We start from the raw sequence: 17,628 nt of genomic DNA, 5'->3' as shown, positions 1-17,628 counted from the left end.
GTTTCTACACAAAGGAAGAGAAGGAGATTGGATGTCCTAGCTGAGGCATCCCAGCAGATGGACTGAATTGTGTTTTCATTGCATGAGGACATGCAATACCCTCGGAGTGGGGGTATGTAGAGCCTCTATTCTACACCTACTTGTCTACCATTTTCCTCAGTTTTTCCTTATCTTTCCTTCACTTTTGCCTCATTTTCACCATAAAACCACCCAGATCATTACAGTAAGTGTCAATAAGCATGATCAAGCAAGTTTTGCTAATGGATGACTATTTGTTTAGATTTTGACTTACTTGCAGGAATCCCGCAGCTATCTGATGATCCCGCAGCTATCTGAAGATCCTACAGCCTTTTTGTTAAACACAATGATCCACGTGTCGGTTTGCTAGATGAGCCACATGGGCACTTAGGTATCAACGTGCTCGAGGTTCCTGTCCCATTGTTCCAACCATCCACGTCATCTTCACCCATGGTCAAAGCTGGTTAAGTTACGGTCAACTCAAGGCTGTTTAAACGGTGATTGAGAGCTGTTTGGTCACGTCATCTTAAATGGTGATTTGTCCATGATCTACAGGTGGCAGGGGACGCAATCCAACATGGGATTTATTATCCATGATGACAGAACCACTAAACTCGTCCACGCAGCCGTGATGTGTCAAGGGACCATAAATACGCATGACTGTTTATTGTTTTTCTGTTAATTAGCTGTACGAGTAGGCTATCTTAGAAACCTCTATAAATAGCTGCGTCTATGTACGCTCATTAGACTTTTATCAGTTGTAATTTCTGAACTTGTGTTAAATTTAAGAGCTTTGTGAACTCTGTTTTCTAGTGCTATTCCAGCACTTTGTTTTGTATACTTTTTGCAAATGGAGGAATAGACATAACACCGTTTTGAAGTTTCCAGATCTCTGAGTTTTCTTGTGGCTGAATGAACAGAGGGCCCCTGCTCATCTCAGCCTTTGTAAAGTATTTTATGTGCAGTATTTCATTATTTTCTTATTTATTTCCTTAAGCATGTATAGTTTCATTTACTTGTTTTTCTTTCTTTCAAGCTGATCAGTGTTATTTCTTTGCAGGTTTCTTTTAGCCCGGGATTTATTTTTTTATATGTGTGTGTTTGCTTTACAGCTAATGGTATTTGAAGTTGACAATTCAAGTGCTGCCTTTGCCTTTATAGTTGATTTTTAATCTTATTTCTCAAAGAGCTGTTAACATACATGAATGATCTTCATCATAAACTATTATCTTTTAAGATCAGAATATCACTAATTTGCAGCTAGTTTGAGTGCTTTTTGGACTGTTCTTTCACTACTTTCTATCCGTGCTTTACACAGTACATGTGCTTTGAAGCATCGAGTTAGAAAGAGCAAATCATCACCACTAGTCTTTAAAGTAGAAGTTTTGATTTTAAGTGCTTATTAGACTATTTCTCTCACTACTTTCTAATCATACTTTGCATAGTACATATGGCTGAAGTAGAGAATTAGAAATAGCAAATCATTATCATTAGTCTTTCAAGCATATTTTTCTCACTTTTCTAATTCCACTTAAGCTACTTTCTATCCGTGCTTTACACAGTACATGTGCTTTGAAGCATCGAGTTAGAGAGAGATAATCTTTATTCTTGGGTTTTAAAAGTGACTCTCTTTTCTTTTATTAGCAGCAACTTGAACGGTGTCTAGTGCCATTGGTAGTGGTCATTTGCTTTCAAGTTTATTTCAAGTCATTTCAGTTCACTTATTCTTTTCAAGCATTTCCTTTCAAGCAAGTAGTTAGAGATCACTCAACACACACTTTCACCCATTTAGGATTCACTCTATACACACACCATCACTCACTTGTTTATAAAATCTCACTCCATCTTAGGAACATAATTAACCACAACAACACCCCCAACGATAAGAAAAACTCTAAGAGGTTACTTAAGTACATATAGTACACCCTCACTTCATCAGCTTACGAGCCCCGGGTTGACAATAAATACTAGCAATTTAGATAGCACTAAATTGACTAAACAACACCAATCTAGGAAACAACTCCTAATTAATGGGAACATACTCCTTTACATAGCAAGAATCACAACTGAGACAAGTAGAAATCACATTTTCCAACACACCCCCTTAATGACTACTTGTCTGGATATCAATATGCAAAGTCTAGTTTTGGTCAAACATAACAAGAGAATATGTCGACGTCCATGTAGAGGAACAACCATCCACCGGAATGAATGGGTGCCTAACCACTGCAACCATCAGTTTAGTGGGATATCCTTCGCATACATGGTTATGTCAACGATTATAACTACATACATGTCCCTGTACTTGCAAATCCCCCTCCATCATTATTATGGGTTTTATCAGATTACCCATAACCATGATCTAGGTTTTATCGAATTACTCTCAACCATGCCAACAAGGGCTCTCAACCACCAAGGCTCAACACAATCACCAAGGCTCAACTCAACCACCAAGTTTCAACACAACCACCAAGGCTCAACTCAACCATGAAAGCTCAATTCTACCACCAAGGCAGTCAATTCAGCGACGAAAGCTCAACACAACTCTGGTATCATGATAGAAATTGTTTAAAACACTTATATATTTCACATAGAGGTATATGCACTCAACACATACACAAAAACTTAAAACAAATTATACCCTTTATTCCCCAACATTCCCATGAAGGAGGCCAGGACCAGGCCCTTACGGGCTCTGATACCATGTTAAATTTTCATAAGGAAATCTATATTATTTTAAAAAAAATAATGTTACAAATAAATATGTGATGTGTTGTCTCAAGATAGGGAAACTATCTTGAACACACAATCACTTGGTTGAGAGAATATCTCAACCACACACCAATCTAGGAAGCAACTCTTAAATAATAGGAATAGACTCCTTTACATAGCAAGAATGACAACTGAGACAAGTAGGAATCACATTTTCCAACAAGTTTCTCTTTTGTTGTGTGCAAGTTTTAAAGTTCAATAGGTTTACTAGTAGTTATGTGTCAGTTGGGTTGTTATCTTCGTGTAAAATACTAGAACAAAAACATATTCTAGTAAAATAATATTTATTTTTTTATTAATGAAATTAGTTTTTTTTTTTAGAAATTAAAACTTTAAAGGAGTCAGGCTTACTCGACAGCCCCATGGTAGACAGAAGGCCACTACATCCACAGTGGGTGTGGTGGACTCAATTGTGCTCGCCGGCAGCACCCACCCCCGCGACCCATCTTGCCAGGGGTGAGGGTTGATTCTTAGAATCAGACCTCCACCCCCACTGGCCCGATGGGTTGCGGGGGAGGGACAAGAGGGGGCTTCACGCAACGCCTCCCGCTCCACCCTTGCATCCCAACGAGCCAGTGGGGCCGCGGAGGTGGGGCAAGAGGGGCTGCAGGCAGCTCCGCAGCCCCACCCCCGCGACCCAACGGGCCTATGGGGGTGCAGCTCGATTCTGAGAATCGGGCCTCCCCCACAGGCCCATTGGGCTACCGGAGTGGGATGGGAGGGCACTGCATTTTTAATTTTTTTTTAAAGGTTATGTTTTACAAAATTGTTTATGATTATTTATCGTTTTTAGATTTTGTTTCGTTTTATTTGTTTATTTAAGCTTTTTTTTTTTGTAATTTACTTATATGTGTGTGTGTGTGTGTGTGTTTTGCAGAAAAATGGCATCAAAGAAGATTTATGTGAATTTTTCTGGACCAAAGACTGCTAAAATTAAAGGTGGATCCTCAAAAAACAATGTTGAATGAATCAAACTTGAGCTAATAACTACAAATCTATCAAGTGTCTCAAGCGATAAGAAGACGATTTCATACTAGAAAAAATCAAAAGAAGTGAAACGTACAAAAAATGTATGGTATGTGAAAGATAGAGAAGGCGAACAACAATTGCATATATATCTATATGTTGATATCCCTAACGATAGTGGACTTTATGAGGTGATGGGAAAAGTCATAGACATCTGTTTGATACCGGACATTGACGTTGTTTATGTACTTACAAAACTGCTCAAGTCACTTGACAAGATTAAATATCAGTTATCATTGTCAATGTATGACACGACAAAAGAATCTACAAAGATGTGCAAACAAATTATAAATGACATTGCATAAGATATGGTAAGTATTGTTATTTATATTTGTGTTTTGTGTTGTGCGTTATTGTAACTGTAGCATTATATTTTTATAACTTAGTTTTTATTGACATATGATATTTTGTTTGACGAAATTTTATTGAAAATATTTTAATTATGTTGGGAGACATTCATTTCATAGAGAAATATATTATGAATGTTGTTAGTAGTTTCTACTCAAGGTCAAAAGAAAATATGGCATACAAACAAAAAATAGTAATTCATGATATTACAAAACTACATCCAAGGGATCAACAAAGAATGTCTATAGTGGATAAATCTAGCAACGATAGACATGTTATTTTTGAAGATGAGGAAGTTGAAACTGACGCTGAAGAATATGTTTCCATTATTAAGGATGACATTAGAACTCATGTTAGAAAGGAGAAGAGCCATAAAAGACCAAAAGTAACAATGCCCATGAATGTCTCTGTTCTAGTTAATGATGAGAATGATAGAAGAAAAAAAATGTAAGTTGATCATTCTCAAATAGTCAAGGCCAACAGTGAATATCCTAGTGAAAATTCAAAATAAAGCAGGGAAATCATTACACCAGGAGCTGATTTAGAGGGTGACAAACAAAACAAAATGCCATTCGACATAACTTGATAAAGACAAACTTAATTGAGGGTGGTCGTACATTTCAGCTTAATGTGAGACAAATTTATAAGCCAAGTGAAGGACAATTTAAATGTCAAATCAGAAAGCCACACCACTTGCATGTTCACAACTTGAAGACATTGATGAGGTACAATCCATATGCTCATGTGGTTAATTATGTGTTTCTTGTTGATCCAATTCAAGTTCCCAACAAAGAAGGATTTGATAAGTCAAAATGTTTTGAATACCATTATTATTTGCTTGGGGGGAACCATTCTGTAGAAGCTCAAAGGCAATTGGTGGAGGAATATCTCAATAACCCACGTTTTGAAACAATGAAATATATCATTTATGTTGATTTATCAGATACATAAGCAAAGTTATTGGCATGAGATCATAATACAGATAATGAATATAGGATGTCTATGACTTTCATCCAAATGGTTAGATTTATTCATAATGAATTTGAAGAAAAATGTGGTGGAAATAAGATAAATGTTACTCTAGAATTTCGAAAGGAATGTTGTATGGAAATAGGCTATCAAATTGAAGAGAAAATCAATTCAAAAGGTGGCAAAGTAAATTCTGATATACTCAGAGGTATTGATAACATTTTCCAATTGGCATTTAGAACTGGAGAGATATGGGAATTGATTAATGATATTTTTAGCATGTGGGAAAATAGTGACTTTAAAAACAAGAAGGTAAAAAAGTCTAAACCATTGATATGTAGCAACAGTAAATTAGGTCCTGAAATGAAGCAATTTATAGAAGATATGACTATCACAATTTGGAGAGCATTGCAAGGAGTGAAGGATGAAAAAATTGTCAAAAAAATATTATCTCCTGTGAAGTCCGGGGAATTATCATTGGACGAAATGTCTGAGGAATTTCAAAAGTAAGTTTATTGAATTATTTTTACTTATTTCCAGATTATAATTTTTTTTTAAATATAACATATTATTCTTGGTAGTATTTGTTATACATATCATTATATTAATTTTTTTACTTTATCTATTCAGTCACAAAGTTTACATGAAAATACAATAACAAATGGTTAAATTGTTGAATGAAGATTGTTGAGATGATGTTGTACGCAACTACCTAGATTCAAGTTCTACATCAACACTAATTTTTTTTTATCTTGCATTTAAGTATCAATCAATGTTGTTATATGTTCAATTTTGTATTTTGTGATTTTCACTTTAAATTTTATGTGAATAACTATTTTTTGAAAAAAACCGTGATTATTATTATTTTTGACAGGAAATTCATAATTTTTTTTTATTATTTAACCATTTTTGGTTAAAATTTTCTTATAAAAATTGTAATTTTGACACGTCATTTCTAACAAAAAAAAATCAAAATGTGTTATTTTTTAGTTATATTTATGTTCAAAATGTTTATTTTTATGTCAATTGTTAAAAATTATTGTTTTTTATAGACAATTATTTGATGTGTATTGAAAAATTAATTAACGATATATAAATATGTAGAATATCGAAACTTTAAAATATCAACCTTCTTCTTTAACTATGCAAAAAAATAAAGACCTCACTACAAAATAAATAAATAAATAAATATATGAAGAAGAAGACCACTTCAAAAATTATTAAATTTAGAAAATAATTATTCACATTTAATACATTAGAAAATTTAAAGTAAAAAAATAAGTCTTTTAAAAAAATGGCTTGATGTAGAATCATCACTTTTTAAAATTAGCATGGAAATCACTAACATTCTAAAAACTAATATACATAAAAAAAAACTAAAGTGTCAAAAAATATGCTAAAAAATATATATATTTGTATTCTGCATGACCACTTTTCAAAATCGATTGATTTTTTTGCTACCTCAACAAAACTGATAATCGTATCAGTTCCTGTTTCAAAGTTAACATTGTTCCAACTTCGTTATATTAATCAAATTGAATAATACAATAGTCTAGGGCTCCTGTACAAAGGATAATGGCCTTCATACATCCATTGATACAATAATGCAAACTAGGGCTTGGTGTCACTCCATTGGCAACCAATCTGTCCATACAAGATACACTGACCATTTGGCTGATGTAGCGTGCTCTCTCAGCTCCTCTCGGTCGTACCCTGTACCTACTCGGTCCTTCATCTTCCAATCTGCAGCTCCTGCCTCTATCAATGCTCCAATTCCATCTGGCTACTGAATCTCGGCTATCCAATCTACTCACTAGTTATGCCTTATTCCATAAAGGGCACAACACATCGAGACTTTTGTCGAGTTGTTCACAAATCTGTTTGTGAACAACTCTCAATATTCCCATTGTTGTTCCTCAATGACTTAGGGACCCACATAGGGCACGGAGGGTTGCCACCTATTAGTGCAAGATGTGCATCTCCCACAATGAACACGAGCTATGAGGGCTTCCCATTATCTGCTGTAGAAGTCCTTCTCCATAAACAAGTCTAGGGCTGCTTAATTTTCTCCTGGTTGATCAGACCCTTGAACTCTTCTTTTGCCACTCTAGCAACCATTTAATTCCATGAAAATGGTGCACACTCGGCTACAACTTGGGCACTACCACGCTGTCCTCCACCAGACCATAAATGCCCAATCCACGTTCACACTTGGTCCACTCTCACGCTTCCCTCCAATAGACCATGAGTGACCAATATTGTTGTAGCATCTGCTCCTAGTTAGGGCATCCAACACATAGGAAACCCTTCCTCTTGGATGCTAACAGACTCCATCAATCAGTCCTCCCTTGGGACCTCATACAATCATCATCCAAGGAGCCATCTTCAACTCTCTGATGCCGCCCTCTTGTCCTTAATTCTATGCTTCCTGCAAGTCTGGTTAGGGCATACAACCAACCCTTAACCCTTGCTCCAAATTGTGTGAACTTCTCCCACTAGGACGCTGCTTTTGCTGTCCAAGAAGGGTACCCAAACTCAACTCTAGGGTATGAGGTTGCTCCTCAACATACCCTACAAAAAACCTGTACCAACTAGCAATATGAACACTACCTAATATACATGGAGAACCCCTATACTATTGCGCATTCAAGTCCAGGAGCTGCGGCCTAAGGAACAGTCCTATACTAGGCCTAATGATCCTCCAAACAATCCCTCTAATTGCTGCTATAGAAACCTCCTTCTGTTGCCTTGTAGCTAGAGGCAACCCTACATAAAAAATGCAAAAAAAACACCCCAAACATACCTTGTTTCATTGTGGCTTGCCTTTCCATGAGTGTTGCTTTAGTATGTTGGATTCTGGGCTTATTTCCAGCCCTCTAAATAGACACACAAACCCTCACAATTGTGATCTAGGGCTGCAACCTTTAACCTAGATTTGCGGCTCCCTTAAAGGATGATAACTATCCACCAAAGCACCTTAAACGCAACCCAAACAAGTTTGGAAACCATCCTTTCCTACTTGGCCCGACCTTCAATATACTCATCCTCCAAACCAATCATGAAGGATGCTAAATATAACCTCCTTTCCCCTCGCTTGGAGTCTGCCCAAGCCTGTGGCTAATTCATAGATCTCCTTCACCTAAAGCGAGCTCTATCTTTTGCCCAATGATATGACTTAATGCCTTCACACTTAACCTATATTTATAGGCATCAATTGGCTCAACGAATTTATCTTTGGGCACTACTTTAACCTCAAGCCAACCTGCCCAACTAGACAAATTAACCTACCATAACTTCAAAAATTAATATCTCTTCAATCACAATTCAGAATTGGACGATTCTCGATGCGTTGATTCGTCTCATCATCTACTATCATCCTCATCCATCACATGTCGCAATATTATCACGATTTTGGTCCAAACATCGATGGGTGAAAAATCCCAAGCTTGGGTTTCAAGTCCACAGGGCCACTTGTGGAGTTACCTCTTGCAAACCCTTGATCCTCAAGGCTTGGAGTATCTCCCAAGCTACAAAAATCAACTTCCAAGACTAGGAAGTAACCATCATCATCCGACGACATTAACCCATATAGCATTCATCATTGCAACATACTCTGTAGAATGAACCCTGTAATCTCGGTAGTGCCTCTACCTTATTATATATGAACCTGAAGATCCAAAACTTCCATAGGGTTGTTCCCTTTGAGGCTAGACTCCCTTTGTGCCTATATGATCTCCATTGGCTCAGTTTTGCAAACAGTCATCCTCCTGGATCAAATACCACACGTGCAAATCCCTCTAATATCAAATATGCAACATCACAATCCGATGAAGACTCTAGCTTGCGAACCTATAGTCCATCACATGAATCCATGTCAACCATGCTGATCTCGTCCATGCCAAAGAAACCCTCGAGCTGTCCTAACCATCCATGACAAGATACATGAAGTCCACGATATACAAACAACCACACAACATACTGAAGTGTACCAGGTTCACCACCGATCCACCAAAAATCCCAGCCCATCTCACCATGTAGTCTATCAAGGCTACATCTCCATGTCTTCAACTGAACCCTCTGCTCCATGATCTAGGCAACCACAACTCCCTCTGAGTTGCTTCGCTGTGCAAACTCTGATTGACTGTCCCTTAAAGTAGCTCAGGCAAGTTCAGAAACCATCCTCTCCTACTCAGTCTGACCTTCATACATTTGGCCTCCAAAAAAATCATGAAGGACACTAAACATAGCTTCCTTTCCCTTCGCTTGGAGTTTGCCCAATGTTGTGGCTAATTCATAGATCTCCTTCACCTAAAGCGAGCTCTATCTTCTACTCAAGGATAGGACTTAATGCTTTTACACTTGACATATATTTATAGGCATCAAGTGGCTCAAGGGATTTATCTTTGGGCACTACTTTAACCTCAAGCTGACCTGTCCAACTAGACAAATTAACTCACCATAACTTCAAAAATTAATATCTCTTCAATGACAACTTGGAATCAGACGTTTTTCAATCTGTGGGATTCGTTTCGTCATTTAATATCATCTTCATCCACCACATGTCGCAATATTGTCACGGTTTTGGCCCAATCATCGATGGGTGCAAAACCCCAAGCTTGAGTTTCAATCCCACAATGCCACTTGTGGAGCTCCTTTCTCCAAAGCCTCGATTCTCAAGGCTTGGAGTACCTCCCAAGTTACAAAAATCAACAATAAATACTAAGAAGAGATTCAACACAAGTTGCAGGTAGTTGGAGAGAGAGCTATCCAATGATAATGATGATGCTTTCATTGTGAATTTATCCCTGAGCAAAGCAATCACCTTGATCGTGAGTGGTTTGATTCCATACATAATATTCTATTAGAGGAAGCTATTCTTTATTCAAATATTTCAGTTGAATCGCAGGGTTAACATAACAACAAGAAGGAAAAACCAACAAATCAAACCAGTAGATCTTAGTTAGAAGATCAAAAGCATTCATTTTCATTGGCTTGACTTCCCTAAAGAGGATGGGGTTGGCCTGACTTCTCTAGAGAGGATAGGGTTGTAAAAAGATTGGGACAAGGTGATCTGTAGAGCACAATGGCATATGTACATTTTAAACAGAATCTAGGAGGAACATACACTAACGTTGCATTATGGTTGTTTTATCCTCTGAATGGTCCCATCACTATCAAAATGGTTTATGCCTATTAACTAAAAAGGCTAGAGTAAAGTACATTGTACGATATACTGATTAATAGCGATCAATTTTCAGTCCTATAATGTTTTCTAGCTGATTTTGCATCACATATAAAACTTCCATGAACATACCTGGTATTTCTATTGATTTCAACTGCAAATAGGCATTTGTTTTTCCGGCTCTGCAACCTACAACGCCACTGATTTGTGCCAAAACCCCCACTTAGGCATGACCAAATTTGTTCCAGAATCCTTCATGGGAAGTTCTGATCTGAGTCCCCAATGAAGAAAATATGTTTACAGAGTGGTGAAATCTCTGGATCCTGGAAGTTCTGATCTGAGTGCCTAGTGAAGAAAATCTGTTTAGAGAGTGATGAAATCTCTGGATCCCTCTACGGTGTTCTTTGTTTAGCCTGAGCTTGTGCTTCTGCGACATTATTGCGATTTTTATGATTTGTTTAGACATACACGTTGTTGTTTCCATGTCATTGGCTTAAGCGCTTTTGGCCTCATCGACCAGATTCGATGATTTTTCTGCGTTGCCTCAACACTATTGTCGAAGGGATCTCCGACATAGGATCGATACAAATTCTAGAGAGCCAACCTACATGACGAAAAACTCGAACAAGGATGAAAGTGTAGAGAGGAAGAACCATGTGTAAGCTGGAGAAACAAATTGTGGGATTTCACGGGTATGGAGGGCGAATTTGCAGATTGGTTTTCACTTAAATCTACGATTCATAAACAATTTCAAATATTTTTATTTAACTATAGATCAAGACTCCATTAGCGATAGATCTCACAATTCTTCAGTGAGCTAACATAAAATACAAATAAAAAAGATAACATAGAAGCAAAACTTTTGTCTTCATGTGGCAATGTTTCCAGCTTTGTGTAAAACTTCAGATCTGCACCTTATTTCATTCTCTCTTCACTGTAATGAGATTATATTGCTCTCGTTTTAGCCTTCTCGGTGGCTTGTTGCAACATATCCTCTTTTCTTGACAATCATAATCTCACGCACTTTTGTTTTATACTGTTTGTCATATAAATATAACCAAACCATATAAATAGAACACAAGATAAATAAAACTGGTGGATAATGTTCAATCAACAATGAGTACAATTGTCAATCTTTTTAAAATGAATCCATCAAGATCTAGTGATGAGACTAGATTCAACACAAATTTCAAAACATTAAACTTGTGGCAAATTTTGCAAGAGGATGTAATTCAATGCCAACATCTGGTAATCAATTCTGTAACATATTTTCTTCAAGCAACAAATCTTTGTTGTACATATTCAATGGGTTCTTGCATATGACTACCACGAGGAATGCAAAGTTACCATGAGGAGCATGAAGTTATTAGCCCTTATAAGACAGGAGACTCTAATGAATCTTACTTGAGTTAAAACAAATATTTCACCTTCAGGACTTCACCAGCCATGGCTTTGATACTATGTTAAGAACTGGGTGAGACGAGATAAGACAAGCAAAGTGGCAGAAAAATCCTCTCAAATATAGAGATCATATTGGTGATTGAGAACATTTCACTCTTAGAGTGAGCAATTTCACTAGTGAACTATGGAAAGTTTATTTCTCATAGCACAACAATGGTCAATGGGTTAATGCCTCCGATTTGGAGCGCATTGAAGGGAATATGATAGCGGTATATGCAACAAAGTGTGGGCATGCAACATTTCCTCATGCAGGGAACTTTCTTGAGGGTGACAGGAAGCTTGGTGTTGGTATCCAGAATGATGCTAGCTGAAGCAAATATTTTCTGGACACTAGCATAAAATACCAAATTGTTGCAGCAGAGCACTTGGAAGCTCTTGGGTCAAAGGACAGAGTAGACCCTCGCAGTACATGAGGGAGTGGGGAGGAAAAATTGTCTATATTTCACGAACAAAGCTTAATAGGATAATTAGATTGCTTCCTTCTAAACTGAGGTCACCTATAGAGAGTCTCCTAAACAATCTGCCTAAGGAGCTTTCAAGTGAGCAAGGACCCACAATTGGAGATGAATGAGTCTGATGTGCCACTTTCACTACTATTAAAACGTAAGTTCATTTTTTCAATCAAATAACCAAAGTCAGCCTTTTCTACTTTGTTGCGAATTCAATCCATTCGATACTCCAAGTTGTAACAATAAACTTTTTGGTTGATCATATTGTTTGTCTGCCAATAGCTGCAAAATATTTTTTCTTTTACCTGCTTATTGTTGTTTTTTGTTCTCCACTTCCATTTTCATATTCAATTCTCTCCTTTTCAGAAACTCCTATATTGTGCATAATCTGTTATTGCTTGTTTTAAGTTTATTTCCATAGAAACACTGTTTTTATGCATTCTCCTAATGCCTATGTTGTTCATCTAAAGTTCTAAACCAAATTAAGGAAAATTTTCATAAATAGAATTCCCATCAAATATCAGTCAATGGCAATTGTAACCAGACCAACTCGACTTCTTATTTCCTCCTAGAGGCTTCTCAGTCACTGAATTCAGAAATAAACTTGGTAAGAATGCTACATTCCACACCTGTGTTTGTCCTCACCATTACAACACTAGTATGGGAAACTTCTCTGAGATGGATAAAATCTGTTCCCTTGTTTAAAATACAAAAATTCCATGTCCTATAAGGATATTTTCATTTCCAAAATATAATATTTTTTTTGGTTTACAGAAGACTTCATTTAAACATCAATTTAATGCCATCTTCTCATGGTGTTATAAATTGGATATAAACCATTTGTGTGTCTGAGTCAAATAGAAAAATTTTTTACTACTAGATGCAAGACAAATTTGTAATTAGAGCCACTTATTGTGTGAAAACCACATGGAGCAGAGTTTATACATCATGCTTCTAAATATTAAATGTTCACCATCATAATTAAATCTTATCTCAGAAACCTGCCAATCTAAGTTTTTGCAACTAGAAACTGCATAAAAACTTAGATTGGAAAGTTTTTGGAATAAGCTCTTATTATGATGAAAATTTAATATTTAGAGACCATGCATAGGACGGGTATGATATGATGCCTCTTGTGCATAGTCGGTTCTACAGTTATTGTAATTCATTTACACAAGGAGACGGGTATGATATGCTGCCTCTTGTGCATAGTCGGTTCTCCAGTTACTGTAATTCATTTACACAAGGAGTGTTCTATTGATTCAGTCACAAAAAAATGGCATCTACTATTCAACCTGGTAGTCATCCACTCTTACATTCTCTTGATAATACACCCTTTTGAAATATCACTCTGTTTTATGGAGCTTAGATTGCTTAAGGATGAAAAGGGAAACATCTTTACTATTTTGAATAGACATTTGACTTATTCTTCCATTCATTTGCCAACATTTTTTTTATACATGGTAGTTGTGATAGTTGTAGTTTTGGTTCTAATTTTTCACTTTGTACCACGCCATGGACACACAAACATATTAGTGCGTATGGGAATTTGTTCTCTAATAGGCTCAATAAAGGTAAATATACTTTCTATTCTCAACTTCTATTTTCTCCTCCTGTTCAAACCAAGCATTCTTTCAACTTTGGCATGTCCAAAGGAAAGGGGAATTCAGGAAGACTAAAACACTCTCTTTGGATTGATTCCTTTAATATTATGTTTCCTTAAAATGTTGTGTTCTTTTTTTCATAGGTCATGAGTATAAAAGCCATGGGAATTGCCATAAAGATTACCATAAAGGGAACAAATCAACTTGTTCACCCTGCAACATGGTTCTTTACTATGATGGCAATTACATTGTGTTGTAATACACATGAATTATTTAAACAAGGTTAGTTACATATTTTCTGTATTTTGAAATGCCCAGAATAGAATGTTTATACCATGCCATTATCCATCCCCATTTCACATTTTCAATGGATGGAAAGCCTTCTAGGGTGCCTTTCTGTCTGGGTTAAAGATCCATGATTTTAATGCGAGTTTCAAATCATGGAAAATATCAAAGAGTCGAGTTGTCTCACCATATCACACAGATCAATTGCAGAAATACATTGAAATTCAGTATGCTTGATTGCTTATATTCATACTTTCCTTGTTTCCCTTTCTTGCCTGTGTGCTTATGTATATTTTGTTGGAATGTTCAAATGCTTGTATCTATGCTCCAATCCATTCATTTTTTGTGCACTTTCTTTGCAAATGTATGTACCATGAACAAATTAATACCACAATAATAAATAAATTATTCAAAAAATATATTAATTTGAATAATGTTATGGCAGCATAATAACGATTCTATAATGTAGAATAAACACTTAAAGAATCGAAAAAATTTTAATACCCAAATGAAATCATACCTCCGGCCATTGATGCTAGCTCACACTCTGATACTGTTTATTCTTTAACAGGCTTACACATTCGAATCCACGGAAGCCTTTTCCCACAAAGTTTCTTCTTTATCGTTGGCAGGTTTTCCGTGTGACCGTTTCTTCACTCCTATCTTTCTTTTGATTTTCTTTACTGTTTTCTTGCACAAACCTGCAGGCAACTTCACAAGGGCCAAAGTGGCCAAAGGCAACAAGACGCACGAGCAACAACGAATGGCAGCGAAGTCGGCGGCAGTACCGCCGGCAAGCTCAACGAGTGTATGCAGATGGGTCGCAAAACTACAATGGCCAAATGAATTTGAACCTCAGGAGCCTCTGCAACGCAGCATGCACTGGAACAAGGCAAAGAATAAGGAACAAAGGCAACCTGCAGACTTTTTTCTCTCTCACCCGCGTGGTACTTCCAAGCTCTGCTCACTCTCATTCGATGGTGTAAGGCTAAAGGGGATTGAGTTAGTGAGCTTGGGGACCAAACAAAAGTATTTATAGCCAAACTTCCATCAAGATTTTGTTGGCTATGTGTCAAGTGTTCCACATAACATGGTAGAGAACTACAGAGAGAGTAATGGACCACTCTAGGAGCTCCCAACAAGAAAGTAATCAGCGCTGATGGTTTCCATAATCGACAGTCGTTATGGGAGCTAACTTGGTGGCAGACAGTTTCCAAATAATCGGCAGCTGTTATGGGAGCTAATATTCTCCCAGTTGGTCCATACTTCCAATCTTAACGTCTCATCTTAAAACCCATTGATAATCTGTATTAAGTAATAGATACATGAATCATGGTGATAAGTCCTCTAATGACAAGTATTATCTTCCATGTATTATTATGTATTTATTCTTATTATAATTTATGTGGAAACAATTTCTTAATGAATAAACCTTATGTTTATTCTTGGTCCTACACAGATGAATTCTCTCAAATCAAATTAAGGTGCACATAAATATGAGGAAACATCACAATAATTAAGAATTTCATTAAAATAACATTGTCCATACAATGAGAAACTACATATGGAACCAAGTCCCATATTCATTACATGATCCTTGAATTTCAACAGTGGCATGCCCTTAGTCAAAGGATCAACGATCATCAACTCAGTGTTGACGTGCTCAATGACCACTTTCTTTTCTTTAATACGTTCCCTTATAGCTAAATACTTAATGTCGATGTGTTTATTTCGACTCCCACTTTTGTTGTTTTTAGCCATAAAATCAATAGCTAAATTGTCGCAATACATTCTTAATGGCTTAGAGATAGAATCCATAATTCTAAGCCCATAAATGAAACTCTTAAGCCATACACCATGTAAAGTAGCCTCAAAATAGGAGACGAACTTGGCTTCCATAGTGGAAGTGGCAATCAAGGTCTGCTTGGCACTCCTCCATGATACAACTCCACGACCATCATAAAAATGTATCCTGATGTTGATTTGATTGAATCAACACATCCAACAAAGTCAGAATCTGAGTAGCCAATTACTTCCAAATTATCCGTCTGTCTATACATAAGCATGTAGTTTTTGGTTCCTTGAAGGTACCTCATTACTTTCTTTGCAGATCTCCAGTGGTCTAAACCTGGATCACTCTGATATCGTCCCAACATTCCCACAACAAATGCAATGTCAGGTCTTGTGCAGACTTGAGCATACATTAGGCTTTTGACAGCAAAAGCATATGGAATGTTCTTCATTTGTTCCCTTTCAAAGTCGTTCTTCGGGCATTGGTTCAAATTGAACCTATCACCCTTCACAATGGGAGCTACACTTGGTGGACAATCCTTCATCCGAAATCTCTCTAAAATTTTATTAATATAGGTTTCCTGAGATAGACCCAAGATGCCTCGAAATCTATCTCTATGGATTTTAATGCCAATGACATAAGATGCCTCACCCATATCCTCCATATCGAAATTTTTAAAGAGGAATTGTTTCACCTCGTGCAACAAACACTTATCATTGGTTGCTAGCAAAATGTCATCCACATATACAACAAGAAAACAGATTTTACTCCCACTGACTTTCAGGTATATACATTGATTCATAATGTTTTCCACAAAACTGAAAGAAGAAATTACATTGTGGAATTTCAAATACCATTGGCGAGATGCTTGTTTTAAACCGTATAATAATTTCTTGAGCTTGCAAACCAATTGCTCACCATAACTAGAGGGGAATCCTTCAGGTTGTTTCATGTAAACCTCCTCCTCTAGATCTCCATTGAGAAATGCCGTTTTCACATCCATTTGTTGCAACTCTAAGTCAAAATGGGCTACTAATGCCATAATAATGCGCAAGGAATCTTTTGTAGATACAGGAGAGAAAGTCTCCGTGTAGTCGATTCCTTCTTTCTGAGTGAATCCCTTAGCAACAAGTCTTGCCTTGTATCTCTCAATGTTGCCCAATGAGTCTTTCTTTGTCTTAAAGACCCATTTACATCCAATGGATTTTGCACCATTAGGCAACTCAACAAGATCCCAGACTTCGTTACTCTTTATAGAATTCATCTCTTCCTTCATGGCATCATACCATAATTCTGATTCTTTGCAACTCATGGCTTGTGAAAAAGACTCGGGATCATTTTCGGCTCCAATGTTGTAGTCAGATTCTTGCAGATACACAACATAATCATCAAGAATTGCTGATCTCTTTGGTCTAGTAGATCTTCTTAATGTTGTACCATCATTTTCCTGAGAAGTATGTGGTTCAACTCGTTGTTCAAAAGTTCTTGGCAACTCTTGAACTACCTGATCTACTGGAATGCCGTTAGCAGCTTGTGGAACTTCAACAATTGGTTGTTCGACACCTATTTGTACTTGAGGGGTGCTATGAACAATAACCAATCTGTCACTTGAGGTGGAAGGTTGAAAATATGAATGATCCTTCTTAGAAACTATGCTCCTGGTTTGATCGCTCCCACTGATCAAGTCATTTTCAAGAAACTTTGCATTTCTTGATTCCACAA

General features: G+C 36.8%; 1 pseudogene; it reads left to right on the top strand.

Annotated features, from left to right (window-relative positions):
* Positions 1-12,189, top strand: part of LOC149143677 (hypothetical protein At1g04090-like) — a 46,055-nt pseudogene extending 33,866 nt beyond the window's left edge.
* The last annotated feature ends 5,439 nt before the right edge of the window (positions 12,190-17,628 follow it).

The sequence above is a fragment of the Pinus tabuliformis genome, chromosome X, assembly GCF_031772625.1.
Source record: "Pinus tabuliformis cultivar Carrire ecotype Pingquan chromosome X, CPIR1, whole genome shotgun sequence".
NCBI classification, from domain to species: Eukaryota; Viridiplantae; Streptophyta; class Pinopsida; order Pinales; family Pinaceae; genus Pinus; species Pinus tabuliformis.
The sequence above is the reverse complement of the archived record's forward strand: the minus strand, read 5'-3'. Positions and strand labels throughout refer to the sequence as shown.